This window comes from Myotis myotis, unplaced genomic scaffold (assembly GCF_014108235.1).
Source record: "Myotis myotis isolate mMyoMyo1 unplaced genomic scaffold, mMyoMyo1.p scaffold_m19_p_2, whole genome shotgun sequence".
NCBI classification, from domain to species: domain Eukaryota; kingdom Metazoa; phylum Chordata; class Mammalia; order Chiroptera; family Vespertilionidae; genus Myotis; species Myotis myotis.
The window spans coordinates 54,415,987-54,435,880 of NW_023416324.1; the positions used below are offsets into that span (position 1 = coordinate 54,415,987).

Here is a 19,894-nt window from a genome sequence, read left to right on the forward strand (position 1 = left end):
AATATATTATTGATTCTTCTTCTCTTTCCTTTTCTACTTCACTATGAGGTGAGAAGCAAATAATACTGTGTAGCTTCCATCTAGGATTCTTTTCTCTGTGCTGCTCATCATAAGGTGACGTGGCCCATGGTCTTTATATGACTGCTGCCATTCATCAGAGTCACAAGTCAATGCCCTGTTGCCACTTATTAACCGACATGTCACACATCACAAACTGGGCACATGTGTTACTTCTGTTTCTCGTAGTGTTAGTTCATACAATATATATATTTTTAATGTGGTGAAAGAGGACAAGTGAGCTCTGTGGCTTCTCCTTTATTAGGGCACTAATCCCATCCATGAGGGCTCCACCTCTGTGACCTAATCACCTGCCAAAGGTCCCACCTCCTAATACCATCACATTGGGCATTGGGATCTCAACAGATGGATTTGAGGGGACACAAGCATTCTGTCTAAAGCAGACTCTTCCCCCCTCCACCTTGGGGTAGAACATTTATTTATTTCATGAAACACTCAAAGTTTAGGTCAGCGGGAAATAATTTTAATTAAAGAATTTTACATTTTCTTCCCACACGTCTTGCTTTGTATTAGGAAATGACATCATGATACATTTCAATACAATATTACAAAATATTTACAAGAAAATATTAAAAATAAACACAAAAGACAAGATGAGGTAAAATAAACTATTCCCGCCCTCCCCCCACCCCCCCCGCCCAATAAATCTCTACTCCAGAGTTTACAGCACACAAGAGAATCAAAAACAAATATGCTCCAGATCACAAGTTCCAAAGGATTGGAGAGGGGAAGAAATGGGATGAAAGTGGTGGTATGAAAGGGAATGGACGTTTGCAGCAGAACTGCTTCAGTAACCAGCCTAGCCTGAGCAAATACCCTCTCTTGTATGCAGTGAATTCCAAAAAGGCTAAACTTTAAGATATTCCTTCAACTGAAATTAGAAAATACCCCGACAATAAAAGTAGCTGTTTTGCCCAAGTTTCCTAAGAGCCTCTTTTTCCACGAACCAATTATGTGAACCAACGTGTGTTTGGGCATCAAAAGTTGTCACAGCAGCCCTTCCATTTCTTTCATAAAAGCTTCATATACATCATCCTTAGTTTGTACTGAGACGGGACCAGATTTGGGGGCTGCTTTGTCAAGAGGCACAGCAGAATCATCCTCTGACTTTCTTTGGGGAGCAGCAGTAGCCCCTTTATCCTCCCGACAGCCCCTCAGTGTGGTGGGCACGAATGAGTAATCTCTGCCTTGGGATTCCTGATTTGTGGTTTGGCACTGATGGTTGCTGTGGCTTTCTTCTCAATGGAGGCTGCACTGGTGTCATCCTCCTTGGGTCGCTGAATCAAGTTGGGTGGAGCGCTTAAAACCCCTGGGTTTGGCAAGGGAGCCGGTGGGAAAAGCCCAGGTGGGGCAGCTCGAAAGGAGGCACCAAAGGTGGGCGCATCATGCCAGGACAAGGTAGAAGGATACCTGGAGGTGCAGGGGGAGGTAGCCTTGGTGGGGGGTCTCCGAAGAGGAGGGCCAGGAGGCAGACCTGGAGGTGGACCTGGAAGAGGGCCACCGGGTAGGCCTGGTTGTGGTCCTGGAGGTAAAAGTCTGGGTAAAGGCCCTCGGAGTCCTGGCATTCCAGGTGGTCTCAGGAATGGAGGAGCTCCTGGAGGTGATCCAGGAGGAAGGCCTGCAGGTGGTCCAGGTGGCCGTAAAGGTAGGGCAGGAGGTGGTCCAAGAGGAGGTGGTCCTGGCATGGGAGGTATTTGTATCTGAGAAGGGGGAACAGACTGTGGGGGAGCTTGCTGCTGTGAAGAAGCAGATGTGCCCTCAGAAAGAGATTCTTCTTTATGCTGCTTTTGTGACTGCTTTTCTGCTTCAGACTCATCAGAATCACCTTCACCATCGTTCTCTGAAAATTCCTCTACTTCTCGTCCCTCCTCAGGGATTTCCTGACCTGCCATTTGAAGCATCATGGCTTGAAGAGGAGTCAGCTCCTTAATGTTCTTCTTCTTCCTTGATTTCCCAAGCATATCTGCAAATCGTACACTCAGACCTGATTTTTTTTCTTCATTGTTATTTCTTTTGTTATCATCACAATGCACACATTCATCTCCTTCACTTTCTCCATCTGTCAGTGTCGCTGTCATCAGTACTGTCATCATGCTTATCTTGATCCATGTCCTCAGGATAGCCATCATCTTCACTGGTGCTGGAAACATCATCATCAGGGCCCCGTTGAGCAAGTTCAGGACTATATAACGTCTTCATCTCATTGGCGAGGGGGAAGATCCAGGGCAAAGCCCACTTTATGGCCATACATTTGCAAGACTTGAGGAGGAGGTGGACCGGGGGCGGACCCGGAGGTTTTCTACCAGGAGGCAAATGTGGAACACCATGCCCAAGAAGAGGAAGAATAGAACCTGCCCTAGTTGAAGGTCCATAGGCTGAGGTCCTCTTAAGGATGGAGGGTGGCTGGGCACCCCTAAGTGGAATGTCCTGGATCAATTTGTTGGAAGGACATGAGGCATATCTGGCAAAGGAATACTATCCAATTCCAGATGCTGAGCATTCTTCACAGCATCAAAATATTGGCTAAGTTGAGCCCTTTACTGTTCATAATCTACTTCTAGCTTTCTCAATTCTTTGTAAATATCTGGATTCTCTTTTTCATAGAGTCGTAGAATACGTTCAAAGGTTTCACGCAGCTTTTTATGCTTGTCATTCAGCACCTTCTCATTTAATTGTGGCTGTTGCACTGGGTTAAACTCCATCTCATCCAATTTCTCCCTGTCCCGGATAATTTGTTTGGGATCCTTCATCTTCAAAACTGCAACTCGTACCATCATGCATTCTTTTTTTGTTCTTTAATTCTCTCTTCTGGGCTTCTTTTCGGGCTTGGTCTGTGAGGTGCATAAATTTTCCACTTTTGGTGGATGATGTAGCTCTTCGTCCCATGTTGATAATCTATATGGTTCACTTGTTTATTAAAACAAACAAACAAACAAACAAAAAACTACCAGGATCAACATAAAAATGTCCAAACACTTCTGCTGGGCTCTGGGACTGCGAGAAGCCGGGAGGGGAGGATTCTCAACCTCTTTCCCTTCGTAGGGGCCTTCACCTTGGCTCCTGGTCAGCTATCCAGCAACCGCCATCTTGAAACCTCCTCTAAAGCAGACTCCTGACTTTAAACATATTCTTTGCTGCAACAGTTCCTGTCCCACAGCCTTTCTTTTACTGCTGAATGTCCAGTGGCATGAACACTGTTTCCACTTCATCACTTCCTACTCCCTCCTTAACCTCTTGCAGTGGGATTTCACTCTCACTGCTTGTTGACACTTTTCTTTGAAAGATCAAAATGCTCTAACTGCCGACTCTATAAATCCCTTCTTTTCATCCTCAGTTCCTTGTGGTGCTGTTGAACATCGTGTCCTATTTAAAACTCTTCTTTTGATTTCACTGGTATTGTACGCTGCTAGTTTTCTCCTTATATCTCTGTCTCTGACCTCCCTCCCCGCCCCCCAAATTATTTTTCTCATTTTGTTCTTTAAATACACTTTTAAAAAAATTGATTTTTTTGAGAGGGAGGAAGGAAGAGGAATAGAGAGATAGAATCATCAATGAGAGAGGAACATCATTGATCAGCTGCCTCCTGCTCAGCCCTTGCCGGGGATCGAGCCTGCAACCCAGGCATGTGCCCTGACCAGGAATTAATCCAGTGACCTTTTGGTTCCTGGGTTGATGCTCAACCCCTGAGCCACACCAGCCAGGCAAATATGCATTTTTTAAAATATTTTTTTAAATTTATTTCAGAGAAGGAAGGAGAGGGAGAGATAGAAACATCAATGATGAGAGAGAATCACTGATTGGCTGCCTCCTGCACATCCCATACTGGGGATCAAGCCCGCAACACTTGGGCATGTGCCCTGAATGGGAATCTAATGGTAATATCCTGGTTCATAGGTTGATACTCAACAACTGAGCCAAGCTGGCCAGGCTTAAATATATTTTTAAAATGATATACTTTATACATATGAAAATGTATAAGGAATAATACATGTAAAGAATGCCCAGGAACTCCATGGAGCCTAAGAAATAAAATAGTACAGCTGGAGGTGGAATCCCCTGTGAATGCCTTCTGGATTGTTTTCCTATCTTTTCCCACCAGAGAGGCAGCCAGTTATCACTGGGGGTTATCATTCTCATGAATGTTTTATGTTGTTACTAAAAATGTTTGTGATAGTTGCTTGTTCACTTGAGCAGCAGGTGCTCGCATGAGTCTAGGGAAACACTGTACAAAGGCTATGCTGGAGGAAGTGCTCTAGAAAATTGTGCAATGTACAACCTGAACAAAGGGATGCAGGGCCTTCATTGCTTTACCTATATTATAAACAGTATCATATTGAACATATGTATATAATTTGCTTCTTTCTCTGAACATCATTGTAAAATTGGGGAGAGGGGTGAAGTGACTACCCTCACTTCTGATACCGATTGCAAGTTGAGGGGGTTCCCAAAACTACCCTCACATTTCACATTTGATAATTCACTAAAAGATTCACTGAGCTCATTGAAACCTGTTATACTCACAATTATGGATACATTTAGGGAAAGGATACAGATGAAAATCAGCCAAGGGAAGAAAATTATACAGCAGAATCCAGGAAACTACCACATGGAGCTTCCAGTCAACTCCCCCTGGAGTCATGGACAGTATTACTTTCTTAGCAACAGTGTGTGATAATATTCATGGAATGTTGTTAACCTGGAAAACTCACCTAAGCCTTGATGTTCAGAGTTTATATTGGGACTCTGTGTTTGACTGCCCATGTGGTTAATCTCTAGTCTACAGCCCCTTCTGAGGTCAAATGGGTACTACATGGTTCAAAACCCTCAGCATAAATCACACTGTTAAATTATCTGCTGACCAAGGCTCCCCAAGCAAAGAACTTCTATCAGGTGTGACATTCCAAGGGCCAAGTGTTCAACTCCCATAATACAGAACTCTGCCTCCCTACCTAACCTTGACACTTGCACAGGACTTTCTGGTTACACATAACTTTCATAGACATGATCTCATTTACTCCAAAGCTTTCCTGGGATTCAAATTATTATTTTTCTTCATGTTTGCCTAAAATAATCCTAAAACCTCTCAAAAATGAAGGTGGTAAGGAATGAGAGAAAATGCTCTTCCTGTAGTGCTCTCAAAGTCTTAAGGAGACAGATACAATACACTAGAGTCAGACTTCATGAGTTTGCCAGATGAGAAAGTAGTTCTGAACTTACAGATGCTTTTTCAGGAAGCTGGAAGTTTGCACATCTGAAGGTCAGGTCCTGGAGAGTGAAAACAAATTCTACCCCTTTCCAGGGGAGCTTTATTTCCTTCATATGTTCATGCATTTTTCTTTCCTTATGTTTGTGATTCATCTCTGGCTCAAGCCCCTTCTGTGAGAGGTGCTGAGGAGATGGATGGCTGGGAGGGCTGCATGGATGGTGAGACTGTTGCTGCAGTGATGTGATGCAATTCTTGATATTTGCACAAAGATGGAGAGTTCAGACAGCTACGGAGTGGTGGAAATAGTCCTGGAACCCTGACTTTTACCTCGAAATGATTTGATTTTCAGTGAGGCCAGAAGATCACTAAAAGAAGATTGTTAGCAAGCTTTTATAACAACTTTAGGAGAGCCATACTTATGAGCAAACACTTTCACTACCCATAACAAGGATTTAGCACTTGATCAGACCACAGATAAGGCTTTCCCTGCTTCCTTTTCTCTCATTTTTTGCTTTCATGCCCCTTGATGTCTTAGAGGGTTAGGCCTTCTACTGTGTTAAACCTCCTGAGTTCTGCCTCAAAGGACCCTTCCTGCACAGGTAATAGAACGGAGAGGCAGACATCCTGAGCCTTGGGTAACTTGTTTTAGGGCACGGGAGCAATGGCGGTATGTGCAGTGATTGCCTATGTGTGGCAATGCTGGCTGGCATCATGCAGATTGGTCTTTCTTCATTAAACAAATACTGAGTGCCCACCGTGTAGCAGGCATGATACTAAGTAAAATTTTGTATTTCAGCTCCTCTGCTTATCAGCTGTGTGACTTTGGGCAAGTTATTTAACCTCCTTGAGTTCAGTTTCCTAATGACATTTTAACGTCTGCCTCATAGGTTAGAATGAAGTAACCTATGTCAAGCCTGTAGCACAGTGCTAGGCTGCAGTACCTCATACAGTGCCTGTCACTTAACAGAAAATCTACTGATTAAAGTGAAACCAGAATTAACACAAAGGATATCTGATTTCTATTTGATGTCTTATCCACAATAACAATTTTTTTAATATGTCAAGATTCTTAGGGTACATTATGTTCACTCATACATGGCCCTCATATTACATATGGTAAAGCAAATACATGTGTCACAATCCCTCATCTGGTTTGAGCCTGACTTTCTGGTTCTGTCCATCACATTCCAACTTTTGCATATTCTTTTTTAAAAATTATTTTCATTGATTTCAGAGAGGAAGGGAGAAACATCAATGATGAGAGAGAATTATTGATTGGCTGCTTCCTGCATGTCCTACACAGGTGCTTGAGCCCACAACATGAGCATGTGCCATGACCAGGAATCAAAACGTGACCTCCTGGTTCATAGGTCCACACTCAATCACTGAGCCGTGGGGGACTGGCCACATTCCAACTTTTGCATATTCTTCAAACTTCCTTCAGCCTGTTGCCTATTTGTTGTGCTTGCTTGATGTGGACACCAGGTGGCGCTTGGCATCATATTTGTAGAGGCAGTTGTCAAGGGAACAGGGCTCTGTGCCAACTCTGAGGCAGGCTGGCTTCCTCTTCAGAGACACTTACCCAGAGGAGAGAGGTTACAGGCTGGATGCTCTAACTTTCAACAATTCTCTCCCTCCTGTCTTTTGGAAAGGAGAGGAACTTTAAATGCTTCTTCTTTTTTTTTCTTTTTTAAAAAAAGATAAACTCTAATTTTACAAAGAAGTTTACCCCAAAACAAGGCCCTATCACACCCAGCAGCCCAAGTATTGATTGTGTCTTGATGTTCATCCAAGGCCTTCACTGGGAACAACATTTCCAAAAGGGCCTATTTCTATGGCAACAGAAGGAAGCAGAACATAAGCTCTAATAGGAAAAACAGTTACTCGGACAGGGGTGAAGAGATTCGAGAGGGAGCCGGATTGCAGCTTTGAATGAGAAATATTACCATATTTTATAGACGCTAAGATGCCATCGATTATGTCTCCCCATTGTTTTATTGACACTAAGAAAGAAAGAAATTTGGCAATTAAATTAAATCATTGATTATAAGGCTCAACTTGATTTCAGAGATATTAAAGTAAAAGAAATGGCCTGGTCGATGTGGCTCAGTGGTTGAGCATAGACCTATGAACTAGCAGGTCACGGTCCGATTCCCGGTCAGGGTACATGCTGGGGTTGCGGGGTCTATCCCCAGTAGGGAGCGTGCAGGAGGCTGCTGATCAATGATTCTCTCTAATCATTGATGTTTCTATGTTTCCCTCTCCCTTCCTCTATGAAATCAATAAAAATAATTTTTGAAAAGAAAAGAAACATTGCTTTTCAATCAGGTAAATACAGTACATCTGAGGACAGTATTCCCAGCCAGTCCCTTCCTAGGAGTCTTAACCTCCCCCTAATTCCTGTCTGTCCTAGAGTACCAAGGGGATTGGCTTGGAAACAGTCAAGGGCCTGGATTCCAAGATAATGGTTATTGCTCTTAATGAGATTAAATGCAGACTGGCCTGTCTTAGTCTGTTCAGGCTGCTATAACAAAATGTTACAGGGTAAGGGGCAGAAATGTATTTCTCACAGCTCTGGAGGCTGGAAGTCCAATGACAGGGTGGTTAGTGAGGCCCTTCTTCCAGGTGACAGACTTTTTCTTTTTCTTTTTTTCCTATTTATTTATTTATTTATTTATTTATTTTTATTGCTTAAAGTATTACAAAGAGTATTACATATGTCTCCTTTTTTTCTCCCGCCCTTGACAATCCCCTGACCTCCCCTACTCCCCAGTGTCTTATGTCCATTGGTTATGCTTATATGCATGCATACAAGTCCTTCGGTTGATCTCTTACCCCCTCTACCCACACCCCTCAACCCTCCCCGGCTTTCCTGCTGTAGTTTGACAGACTGTTCGAGGCAGCTCTGCCTCTGTATATATTTTTGTTCATAAGTTTATAATGGTCTTTATTATCCATAAATGAGTGAGGTCATGTGGTATTTTTCCTTCATTGACTGGCTTATTTCACTTAGCATAATGCTCTCCAGTTCCATCCATGCCGTTGCAAATGGTAAGAATTCCTTCTTTTTTACAGCAGCATAGTATTCCATCGTGTAGATGTACCACGGTTTTCTAATCCATTCATCTACTGATGGGCACTTAGGCTGTTTCCAGATCTTAGCTATGGTGAATTGTGCTGCTATGAACATATGGGTGCATATATCCTTTCTGATTGGTGTTTCTGTTTTCTTGGGATATATTCCTAGAAGTGGGATCATGGGGTCAAATGGGAGTTCCATTTTTAGTTTTTTGAGGCAACTCCATACTGTCTTCCATAGTGGCTGCACCAGTCTGCATTCCCACCAGCAGTGCACGAGTGTTCCTTTTTCTCCACATCCTCTCCAGCACTTGTCGTTTGTTGATTTGTTGATGATAGCCTTTCTGACAAGTGTGAGATGGTACCTCATTGTTGTTTTGATTTGCATCTCTCGGATGATTAGTGACTTTGAGCATGTTTTCATATGTCTCTTGGCTTTCTGAATGTCCTCTTTTGAAAGGTGTCTATTTAGGTCCTTTGCCCATTTTTTGATTGGATTGTTTATCTTCCTTCTGTTAAGTTGTATGAGTTCCCTATAAATGTTGGAGATTAAACCCTTATCGGTGATAACATTGGAAAATATGTTCTCCCATGCAGTGGGCGTTCTTGTTGTTTTGTTGATAGTTTCTTTTGACAGATTTTTTCTTATATCCTCACATGGCAGAAGGGGCTGTGGAGCTCGGGGATTTCTTTTATAAGAGCACTAATCTCATTCTTGAGGGATCCCCCTTCATTATGTAATCTTATCCCAAAGGCCAGACCTACTAATACCATCACTTTGGGGGGGCTTAGGATTTCAACATGTAAATATGGGGGGACAAAAACATTCAGACTATAGCAGGTTCCTTCTGCTTCTTAGAGAGCTAAATCAGCCCCTATAGTTAAAGGTAACTCACCACAACCAATGGGTTGGCAAACTGTGGCCCTTGGGCCACATCCAGCTCAATGAATGACTGTTTTGTATAATTCACCAACTAAAAATGCTTTTTACAGCCCTAACCAGTTTGGCTCAGTGGATAAAGCATCGACCTGCGGACTCAAGGGTCCCAGGTTCGATTCCGGTCAAAGGCATGTACCTTGGTTGCGGGCACATCACCAGTGGGGGGGGGGGGGGGGGTGCAGGAGGCAGCTGATCGATGTTGCTCTCTCATCGATGTTTCTAGCTCTCTGTCCCTCTCCCTTCCTCTCTGTAAAATATCAATAAAATATATTTTAAAAAGAATGCTTTTTACAAATGAACATTTGCAATCAATTTAATGATAAGAAGCATGTAACATGACTCCAGTTAAGTGAAATATTACCTTCCAAAAAAGGTTATTCTTATAATTTTCAGATCTGTATAATAAAAATATACTCAATTATATGATTACTAGAGGTCCGGTGCACGAAATTTGTGCATTGGGGGTGGGGAGGGTTCGGGTGGGGGAGTGGTCCCTCCGCCCGGCCTGCACCTTCTCCAATCTGGGTGATTTATCTAGCCTAACTTCTGGTCAGGTGTTCTGGCATTCCTGTTAATGATTCAAATAAACAAACTCAAACAAACTAATCTATGATTTCCATTTTGGGTCTAGAACAGCATTTGGCAAACGTCTTCTGTAAAGGACCAGCAGTCAGACATCCCTTTCACAATCTGGGACCCCTGGCTCCTAACCGTTGACCTGCCTGCCTGCCTGATCACCCCTAACCACTCTGCTGGCTTGCCTAATCGCCCCTAACCATTTTGCCTGCCTGCCTGATCACCCCTAACTACTGCCCTGCCAACCTGATCACCCCTAATTGTTCTCCCCTGCCGGCCTGATTGCCCTAACTGCTCTCCCCTGCTGGCCTGATCACCCTTAACCACCTCTGCCTTGGCCCCACCACCGTGGCTTTGTCTGGAAGGATGTCTGGAAGATGTCTGGTCTAATTAGCATATTACCCTTTTATTAGTATAGATACTTTAAATTTCTCAGTAATATATAATAGCCTTAATTGTGCTGCTTGGCCCACAAATTCTAAAGTATTTACTGTCTAGTCCTTTACAGAAGACGTTTGCCAAATGCTATTTTAGACCCAAAATGGAAATCATAGATTAGTTTGTTTGAGTTTGTTTATTTGAATCATTAACAGGAATGCCAGAATACCTGACCAGAAGCTAGGCTAGATAAATCAAAGTGTTGCAAATGGCCAGACCCAATTAATACGTATGTATTCAGAATTTGTCTATAAAGTAAGGAGATTTTGAAAAACAAATTTACACATATAAAATTAGTGCTGTTTCACTCCAAGTAGATACCTAGGGAGACTCTGGTTATTCTAAAGCTCTCAGAATGATCTTCAGAACTAGTTTATGAATCATGTAATAAAATCTATTATTATTATTTCTACTTGAATTTCTTGAATAGGTGCTAGGCAGTGTATTAGATATTGGAGGAGTAGAAGATGAATGACATATCTTGGCTGGAACTTTATAGTCATATTTTGTTTCGACCTCAAATAATGTTTACCTAATTTCAATCACTAAATTTAACTCTAAATGACTTGGGATGGATTTCAAACATAAAATGCATCTTCAATCAAACTAAAGATGCTATAATCACTAAAGGGAATGATGAGAGAATTTCAGAAATTTCTAGAGCAGTGATACAACTGCACAGCCTCCCCAAGGGATTAGGAGAACACACTCACTAGAAACATTCTCTGTGCATACACAGTGCTGATCTTTTTGATCAAAAGTTTATTCTGATATTTTATGATTATTTTTCATATACTCATGTACCGTCCCAGACTTGGCAAGCAAACAATCCCTCATTTTAGTTGGATGGAATAAGGGCCACATATAAAGGAGTGGGGTTTGGGGAAAGTGCAACTTAACCTGAGGGGGGGGGGGCAATATTTAATTTGAAAAATCATTCTGCCTCAGGATTCATGGTCATGATCAATTTAAACCCCCCCTTCCCCACACTTTGATTTATAACTGATTTCCTTACTGAAATCTGTATCTGACCAGGAATCATTAAACGAGTTAATGCTGACTAATTCAGCTGATATTTCTAAAAAGAGAGAGACTGAGAGTGGGAGAGAAGGAGGGAAGGAGAGAGAGAGACACATGGAGAGAGTGAGAGACATACAGAGAGAGGGATTGGAAGACTGAGCGTAGATGAAACAATGCATGATAATCCAGTGGTCTGCATATGCTTAGGACTTAGGAACTAGATTTGAAGTTGAACAAAAGAAAATGGGAGGGCCCCTCTACACACTTACTCTTCTCCATTTATCCTATTTATGTAACTAGAGACGTGACTAGGGAACATAAGAATTTACATCCCTATTTACATGATTTGAGCTGACATATTGACCAGGCTGGTTTCCTTTCTTTCAATAATTCTCCCTTTCAGTTTCTTTCAAAAAGTGTTCTCTGCTTGGAACAAGGGGAACCTCTGTAAATTCAATTTTATTAATTATCAGTTAGGATTTTATAATCCCTTTACTTGGTTTATTGTGGCTGATAGTGTTCTTATAGGCCTCTGAAATGTCTGTTTTGGGGGCAGGCCACATCTATAAGAAATATCAGTATGCAGTAGTTATATTAAGATATACAACTTCTTAAAGCAACTTTCAAAATGACATTTTATTTTTTATGTCATTAAGGATGCTTGCCTCAAGCCCTTTTCTTTTTCTTCTAGAACTCGTATTCAGCAAGGTATTTTTGCTACAAAAGCTTTTGTTAGTAGACGAAAAGGGACATGGAAAAAGGTAGTCCTGGAATGGCAACCTTCACACCTAAGAGCGTTCCCGGACAGGTATGGTATCAGCCAGGTTTCTTCTAAAGTTTTGGCCAATATGACCAGATGGATATTTTGAGAGCTGTCAAATCGTTGGCCTTTCATGGAATTTCAATGTGGCAGTATAATCAAGATGCAATCTGTCTGAAAAGATTGAGATATTGCCGTTTGCAAAAACATGGATGGACCTTGATGGCATCATGCTAAGTGAAATAAGTCAGACAGAGAAAGACAAATACTATATGACCTCACTTATAAGTGGACTCTAAAAAAACCCCCACAAATACAAAAAAATAATGAATAGTTACAGACAAGAGATTGGTGGTGGCAGAGATGCGGTGTGCGGGTGGGCAAAATGGGTGAAGGTGATCAAAAGGTAAAAACTTCAGTTATAAAATAAATGTCACGGGGATGTAATGTATAGCATGGTGACTATGGTTAAGGATACTGTTTTGAGTGTTTGAAAGTTGTTAAGAGAGTAGATCTTAAAAGTCCTTATCACAGGGAAAAAAATCTGTAATTATGTGTAGGGATGGATGCTATCTAGACTTATTTTGATGATCATTTTGCCATATATACAAATATTAAGTCATTATGTTGTACATCTGATACATATGTAACACTAGAGGCCCAATGCACAAAATTCGTGCAAGGGGCTCGGCCCTCGCAGCCGCAGCAGTTTGCCTCAGCCCTCGGAAGGTTGTCTGGAAGGTTGTCTGGAAGGACGTCTGGAAGGTTGTTCAGCTTTCCAGTCTAATTAGCATATTACGCTTTTATTATTATAGATTATAGTGTTATAACATATTAGTTATATATATCAGTTAGGTTAAATATATTAGTTATATATGTGTGTCTATCTATATTATAAAAGGCCAGTGGGGCCAGAACCAGTTTGGCTCAGTGGCTAGAGCGTCGGCCTGCGGACTCAAGGATCCCGGGTTCGATTCCAGTCAAGGGCATGTGCCTTGGTTGCGGGCACATCCCCAGTGGGGGGTGTGCAGGAGGCAGCTGATCGATGTTTCTCTCTTATCGATGTTTCTGGCTCTCTATCCCTCTCCCTTCCTCTCTGTAAAAAATCAATAAAATATATTAAAAAAAAAAAAAAGGCCAGTGGGTGTAACACTGTAATGACCAAACGGCTGGTCACCAGGAGGTGCATGGAGCACCTCTTGGGCCCTCCTTCCACCCCCTGCCCCCCGAGGGGCACTGGCAGCATTGGCGAAGCATAGCGGGGTGCCAGCAGCGTCTATGGAGCATGTGAGGCGTCGCAGGGCAAAGGACATGGCCCTGATGGCAGGCTAGGTCTAGGGGACCGTACATGCACATGATTTAATAGTGTGCTGGGCCTCTAGTATATCTATAATAATAAAAGTGTAATATGTTAATTAGACTGGATGTCCTTTTGGGACTAAGCCAGAGCTGAAGCCACGGATTGAGGCAGAGGGAGGGATCCAGGCAGGCACCGTGGCTGCGAGGGAGGATGGAGGCAGCCACTGTGGCTGAAAAGGCCTACTCTTGCAAGAATTTCATGCATCAGGCCTCTATCTTTTAAACAATGTTGTATGTCAGTTATATCTCAACTAGAGGCCCAGTGCACGAATTCATGCACCAGTGGGGTCCCTAGGCCTGGCCTGCGGGATAGGGCTGAAACTGGCTCTCTAACATTCCCCGAAGGGTTCCAGATTGCGAGAGGGTGCAGGCCAGACCGAGGGACCCCACCAGTGCACAATTGGGGCCGGGGAGAAACGCGGGAGGTTGGACCGCTGGGGAGGGGCCTCGGGAGGGCTCCAAGGCATGTCCGGCCTGTCTTGCTCAGTCCCGATCAGTTGGACCCCAGCAGCAAGCTAACCTACCAGTTGGAGTGTCTACCACCTGGTGGTCAGTGCATGTCATAGCAACTGGTTGACTGATCAACTATCTGCCCCCTGGTCGTCAGTGCACTTCATAGTGAGTAGTTGAGCAGACTTTAGCATACCATTAGCTTTGATTGCTTGAACGTCAGATTGGCCTACCTGTCGACTGGACACTTAGCATATTAGGCTTTCATTATATAGGATTTTTATTTTATTTTAAAAAGGATATCACAACATATATATATTTTTAAAAATTGACTTTAGAGTGAGAGAAAGGGGAAGGGGAAGAGAGAAACATAGATGTGAGAGAGAAGCATTGGTAGGCTGCCTCCTGCATGTGCCCTGACTGGGGATCAAACCTGCAACTTGGGTGTGCCCTGACTGGGAATTGAACCCTTGACACTTTGGTGCACAGGACGATGCCCCAACCAACTGAGCCACACCGACCTCTATATCTCAATTTTTACTAAAACATGGTACCTGGCTGAAGTCCTTGTGGTCTACTCTGTCAAGGTGACAAAAGCTAGCTGCCAGCATCTTTCCATGAGAAGCCCCATGTTGAAACAATTCTAAATGAAGCCAGGAACTCTTTTATGCATTGGCCTTTTCTTTTTACTTCAATTTATTCGTATTAGAGAATAAAACCTCACCAGAAGCAGTTTCCATGTCATCTAGCCACCCAGAAGAGTTTTTGGGAGAAGTAATGCTGAGTGTTTAATTTGGTTTTTTTTTTGACTTATATTTAAAATGTTCTATGTACAGGGCTGCCCAGAACTGATTATTCACAAAATAATTGTTTACATGTTTTAAATATTCATCCAAAAGATTTAGCACTGACTCACTAGACAAAAGTTTCCATATACCAATGCATTCAAAATATTTTAATTATTGCAAAATGAAAGGAGTTAAAATGCCTTTTTTGTCCAGATAGTGTTCAGTCATTTTTAACCTAGGAAAGTGTTGGATGTCTTTGCTTTTGTACTTCCGTGTAGATTCTGTATGATGTGTTGTCTGTATGGTGCGCATGGCAGCATTCTTGAGGGAGAGTGTTGGTGAGTATAGATAGATATGACTGGGACTGCTCTTTGAAACAGCCCTCTCTAATAATGTAAGAAATACTATTCTAATGAGTTTGACACTGAGATAAGGTATTCATATTAAATACTGAATATAATTCAGACTGAATACCTTAGGTAAGGTATTCATACTAAAATTGGCACTTGTACAAAAGCTTCAGGTGACATCTGCAAATGTTAGCAGCTAGAGGAGAGAGGGCTAGATGTACAATCGAGGTCACGATTGCCAACTTAGAGTATAAGGATAGAATTCATTCTTTCATAAGTTCTCCATAACCTACAGCACATTTAAACCTTTCCTCTGTCTCTCTGGGGAGGAGAGAGAGCTTCTTAGTGCTTTGAATTTCTTCTTTATTCATATTCTGTGGACCATAGAGCAGCTTGTTATACAATATTCATAACTCTTACTGTGACATATGTATTTATGTATATCATTTCTTGGTTATGCAGAATCTGCAGGCATTGTTCTAAGTGCATTTTATGTACTTATTATTTTAACCCTCACAACAGCTCTATGGGGTGTATATATCACTTTCTTTCCAAAGAGACGGATACTAACACTTAGTCACATGTTGGCTAGTGCTAGTACCTCTTGGTTTTTTCCTGCCAGATCTCGTATTTTCCTTTAGAACAGGGGCATTGTGGAGAGGAATCTTTGGTACCATGAGAGACTAGTGAGGGAGACAGCAGATGGGCATTCTGGCATCCCTGAAATTTCATTCCCTTTCCCGTAAACTGGCCATGCACACTGGCATTGACAGATATTTCCTGGAAGACTTCACAGGGTTCTGAGCTATGGCTAAAGTGCTTCAAGTATAGCATTTTCTTTGATTCTCAAGCGTTTTTGTCACATTGCCTTTTACAGCAATAATGCTAGATGTAGGAGATAAAGATTGCCTATGTTGGTGATTGTTTTTGGGTAAAGGGAGGGGGATTTTGGAACTGCAAAGTGTTAGCATTTTCCGTGATACATAAACTATACCTTTTATTTGACTAGCGTCAGTCCTGTTTTATGTTTGGAAGTTCACTATTATTAGAGTGTCATTTAAAAATTTCTAAAGGGTGGAAAATTGTCTTAATGGAGACCTCATCTGCAATCATGCCTATCAGGCAAAAGGCAATCTCATTCTTTGGGGTCTACTCACATATTTGAAGATTATATAGGTTGTCATAAATCAATTTGGAGTGTCATTGTTTGAATATGACATGCATTGGATTTTTTAAAAAAATACACAATCTTTCTTCTTAAACACACATTAAATCAACACCCTCATTCTAACTGATGAGAGACTAGGTGAAAACCAAGCAACTACCAATTTAACAAACTATAATGGTAAGAGTAGAGATGGAAAATGTAGACTCTGAAGAACTATTTTTCTAAATAGATTTTTGTTTGAAAAAGCCAATCAAGTTGTTAGGCATAAAGGCCACGTTCATAAACATAACTAACTCCTCTGTGGTTGTTGAAACTGAGACTATTTCGTGTTCTGGAGAAATAATAACCTTTCTTTTCTTTCTTTTACTTCTTTTCTTATCTTTAAAAGAAAACTCTAAAAGCAAGCCCTTTGGTTAATATAAAAATGCTGTTGTTTTTTTTGTTTTTGTTTTTTTTGGGGGGGTCAATTAGGGAAAAAGGAGACATATGTAAAACTTTAGACAATTAAAAAATGCTGTGGTTTTAAATTCACCTAAACAACTTTTGAAATTGTTTTGCCTTTACATTTTGGACTTTTAGTTTTAATTCTTGCCCCCAAAACTTACTTCATCCCCTCTGGCCTTGGCTCTTTAAAAGGCAAACATTTGCCTCTTTCCTATTTTAATGAGAGCTTCCTTTCTCAATAATAAAGTAGTTGCTTATGAGTAAGAGGATGAAAAGATGCCATTTTTTCTCCCTCAAGGCATTTTCATTCACTTTCTTTTCCATCATTGAGGTTGTCAGTTCTGATAGAATCTTATTGTAAAGGAGCAAAATATTTGGATTTTCTGGCCTGAGGAGGGCCAAGCTACAGAAAGTGCTGTTCCACAGAATTTCAGATAAGCCCTAAGAGAATTTTGAGGTTATATTTTGGCTCTATTTAAAAAGGGTCAGTGCTCCTGGAAATAGCTGTCAGGATGTCCATCTTTGAAGCTTTAATACCTTAATTTTGTTGTCATTTTATTTTCAACTTTCTTCTGCATTATTTTGCCCAGATATGGTGATTCACCCTTCAGTCAATAAACATTTAAGATAATATTTGTTGTCAGGGAATTAACTTGATTCCAGGAGGTTTTTTAAAAAAGCATTTTGGTTTTCTAAAAACTATTCTAAATTAATGGGAAGTGGACAGCTTCTCTCTTGAGTATGCAATTAAAATATTTTAAATTTGTCAATAAGAATGAAGAAGCTTTACCATCTGTTTTCTTACCTAGATTTGACCATTGCTTAGTTGAGAGAAATTATTGAGAAAAGTCTTAGGAAAGCCCATTGTAGTGTATATATTTGCTCATTTGACTGTCTTTCTGTTAGATTATAAACTATTATGGGCCAGGATTGTGTCATTTTCACCTTTGTATTCCCAGGGCTAGTGCAGGGCTTGGCACACACTGGACACTCAGCATATGAAAATGAATGAGTGCATGTTCATTCCTCACAACTCTTCTTGGGTTGTGGACTCCTGGGAGTTCTTTCCAGGTCATTCTCCTGATTCTGAATGGGACTGCATCAAGGGCATCTGTGGGACAGGATTGTAGCATATCTTAGATTTTAAGAGTCTTTGGAAAAGAATAGTCAGCAAAACCATATGGAATGTAGTATATTTACACAGCACACTTCCTAAAGCACTTCTGTTATCATATCCGTCATAACTAGGTATTGTGGGACTGATCCTACTTGGGTAGTGCACATACTTGGCACTCAAATACTTGCTGAATGAGTGGAGAAATAAAATACATAGCAAATGAGGGAATTAAAACCCAACTATACTATGACTGACTTAAAGTTACAGAGCAAGTTAATATTAGAATTTGGATCAAACCTCATCTCCTCACCTGGAAAAGCATATCATGTTATCTTTCATTGCATCTCTGACCTTATATAATAAGGTGAACACTTCTTCCAGATATTTATAAATTTTGTAAAGCTCACTATCAGCTTAATTTGGAGGAAGGTCACTAGGACTTGCTATAAAAGTAGAAGTATGTTACATTTTTTTAATAAAGGACTTTCAGCCCTAACTGGTTTGGCTCAGTGGATAGAGCCGTCGGCCTGTGGACTGAAGGTTCCCAGGTTCAATTCCGGTCAAGGGCATTTACCTTGGTTGCAGGCACATCCCCAGTAGGGGGTGTGCAGGAGGCAGCTGATCGATGATTCTAACTCTCTATCCCTCTCTCTTCCTCTCTGTAAAAAATCAATAAAATATATATATTTTTTTAAAAAGGACTTTCACTTTCTTCAGTTGGTTTCCAGGACATGACATTCTTTTGTTTGTTTTTTTCCTACCTTAGTAGTTGAGCCTTCTCAGTCTCCTTTGCTGAGCTGAATAGTCCAGGGCTCAACCCATGATTCTATTTTCTTCTCTACACACATTCACTCACTCCCCTGGTGATCTCCTCCACTCTAATTGCGTTAAATGTCATCTATACTCTGATGACTCCCAAATTTATATCTCCACCCCAGTTTTTCACTCACAGCAAATTGCCTAATTGATATTTGCACTTGGATGTCTCATGGACATCTTAAATTCAACACATCCCCAGATGAACTCCTGACCATCCTTCCCAAGCCTGTACCACCTGAAAACTTCCCCCATCTCAGGGGAACTTCATCCTTTCAGTGGCTCAGACCTCCTTGACTCCTGTCTGTCTTTCAAACTTAGGGAGTCCATATAATTTATTGCACAGCCAGGATACTTTCTGAGTGAAAGGAAGTGCTATTACCTATTACTTCCAGAGAATAGGCTTAAACTGGGACTGTCCAAAACAAAACAGCTCTGTGACTCCTACGCCACACAAATATCTCCAAGAAATATTAGTTGTACCTTCAGAATCGGTCCAAAATTTACCAATTTCATACCATTGACACTACTACAATTTTGCTTCAGGCTGCCATCATTGTCTCATTTTTGGATTACTGCGGTAACTTCCTAATTGGTTTCCCTGTTTCCACCACTCTCTTGTCCTGTCTAAGCTCAGTTCTAGCTAAGCTCTGTGTGCCTGTGCTTCTAGGGTGGGGCTTTCTCAATGTGTCTGCCCCCTTTCTTCTTGGCAGCCAAGCTATCTTGTATTTATGGTACATCTGGGTAGAAGAGTCCCTGTCTTTCTCCCAGTGATAGGAGACTTCAGTGGTGTAGTTGAGGGATTGTGGTCTTGGGGCTTTTCCTACTTCATCTCCAGGGATGGAGGATTTTTTTCTTCTATCTTTCTTTAGTAGCAATGGGTAATTTACATGTACTTTGGAGGGCAACAGGGTCTGCTGCCCACCCCAGTGGCTTATGTCTATCTCCCCTGTGGGAATAAGGATCTGGAAAGGGATCCAGATTAGATTATTTTGTTTCTTCTCCCTCTCCCTCTCCCCCTCCCTCTCCCTCTCCCTCTCCCTCTCCTCTCCCTCTCCTCTCCCTCTCCCTCTCCCTCTCCTCTCCCTCTCCCTCTCCTCTCCCTCTCCCTCTCCCTCTCCTCCTCCTCCTCCTCCTCCTCCTCCTCCTCCTCCCCCTCCTCCTCCTCCTCCTCCTCCTCCTCCTTCTTCTTTTGCTTCAGAAGGGACAATCTCTTTCTGCACACCCGCACTGCTGAAGCTGACTCCAGTGTCCCATTGCTCCCATTCTCCTCTACAGTTTGGTGAGAGGAGCCTGCCGGAAACTC

The 19,894-nt window shown here is 41.8% G+C and overlaps 1 pseudogene; it reads right to left on the bottom strand.

Moving 5' to 3' along the window:
* Window positions 1-1,048: 1,048 nt before the first annotated feature.
* On the bottom strand, window positions 1,049-2,964 carry LOC118677183 (annotated as a pseudogene).
* Between the last annotated feature and the right edge of the window lie 16,930 nt (window positions 2,965-19,894).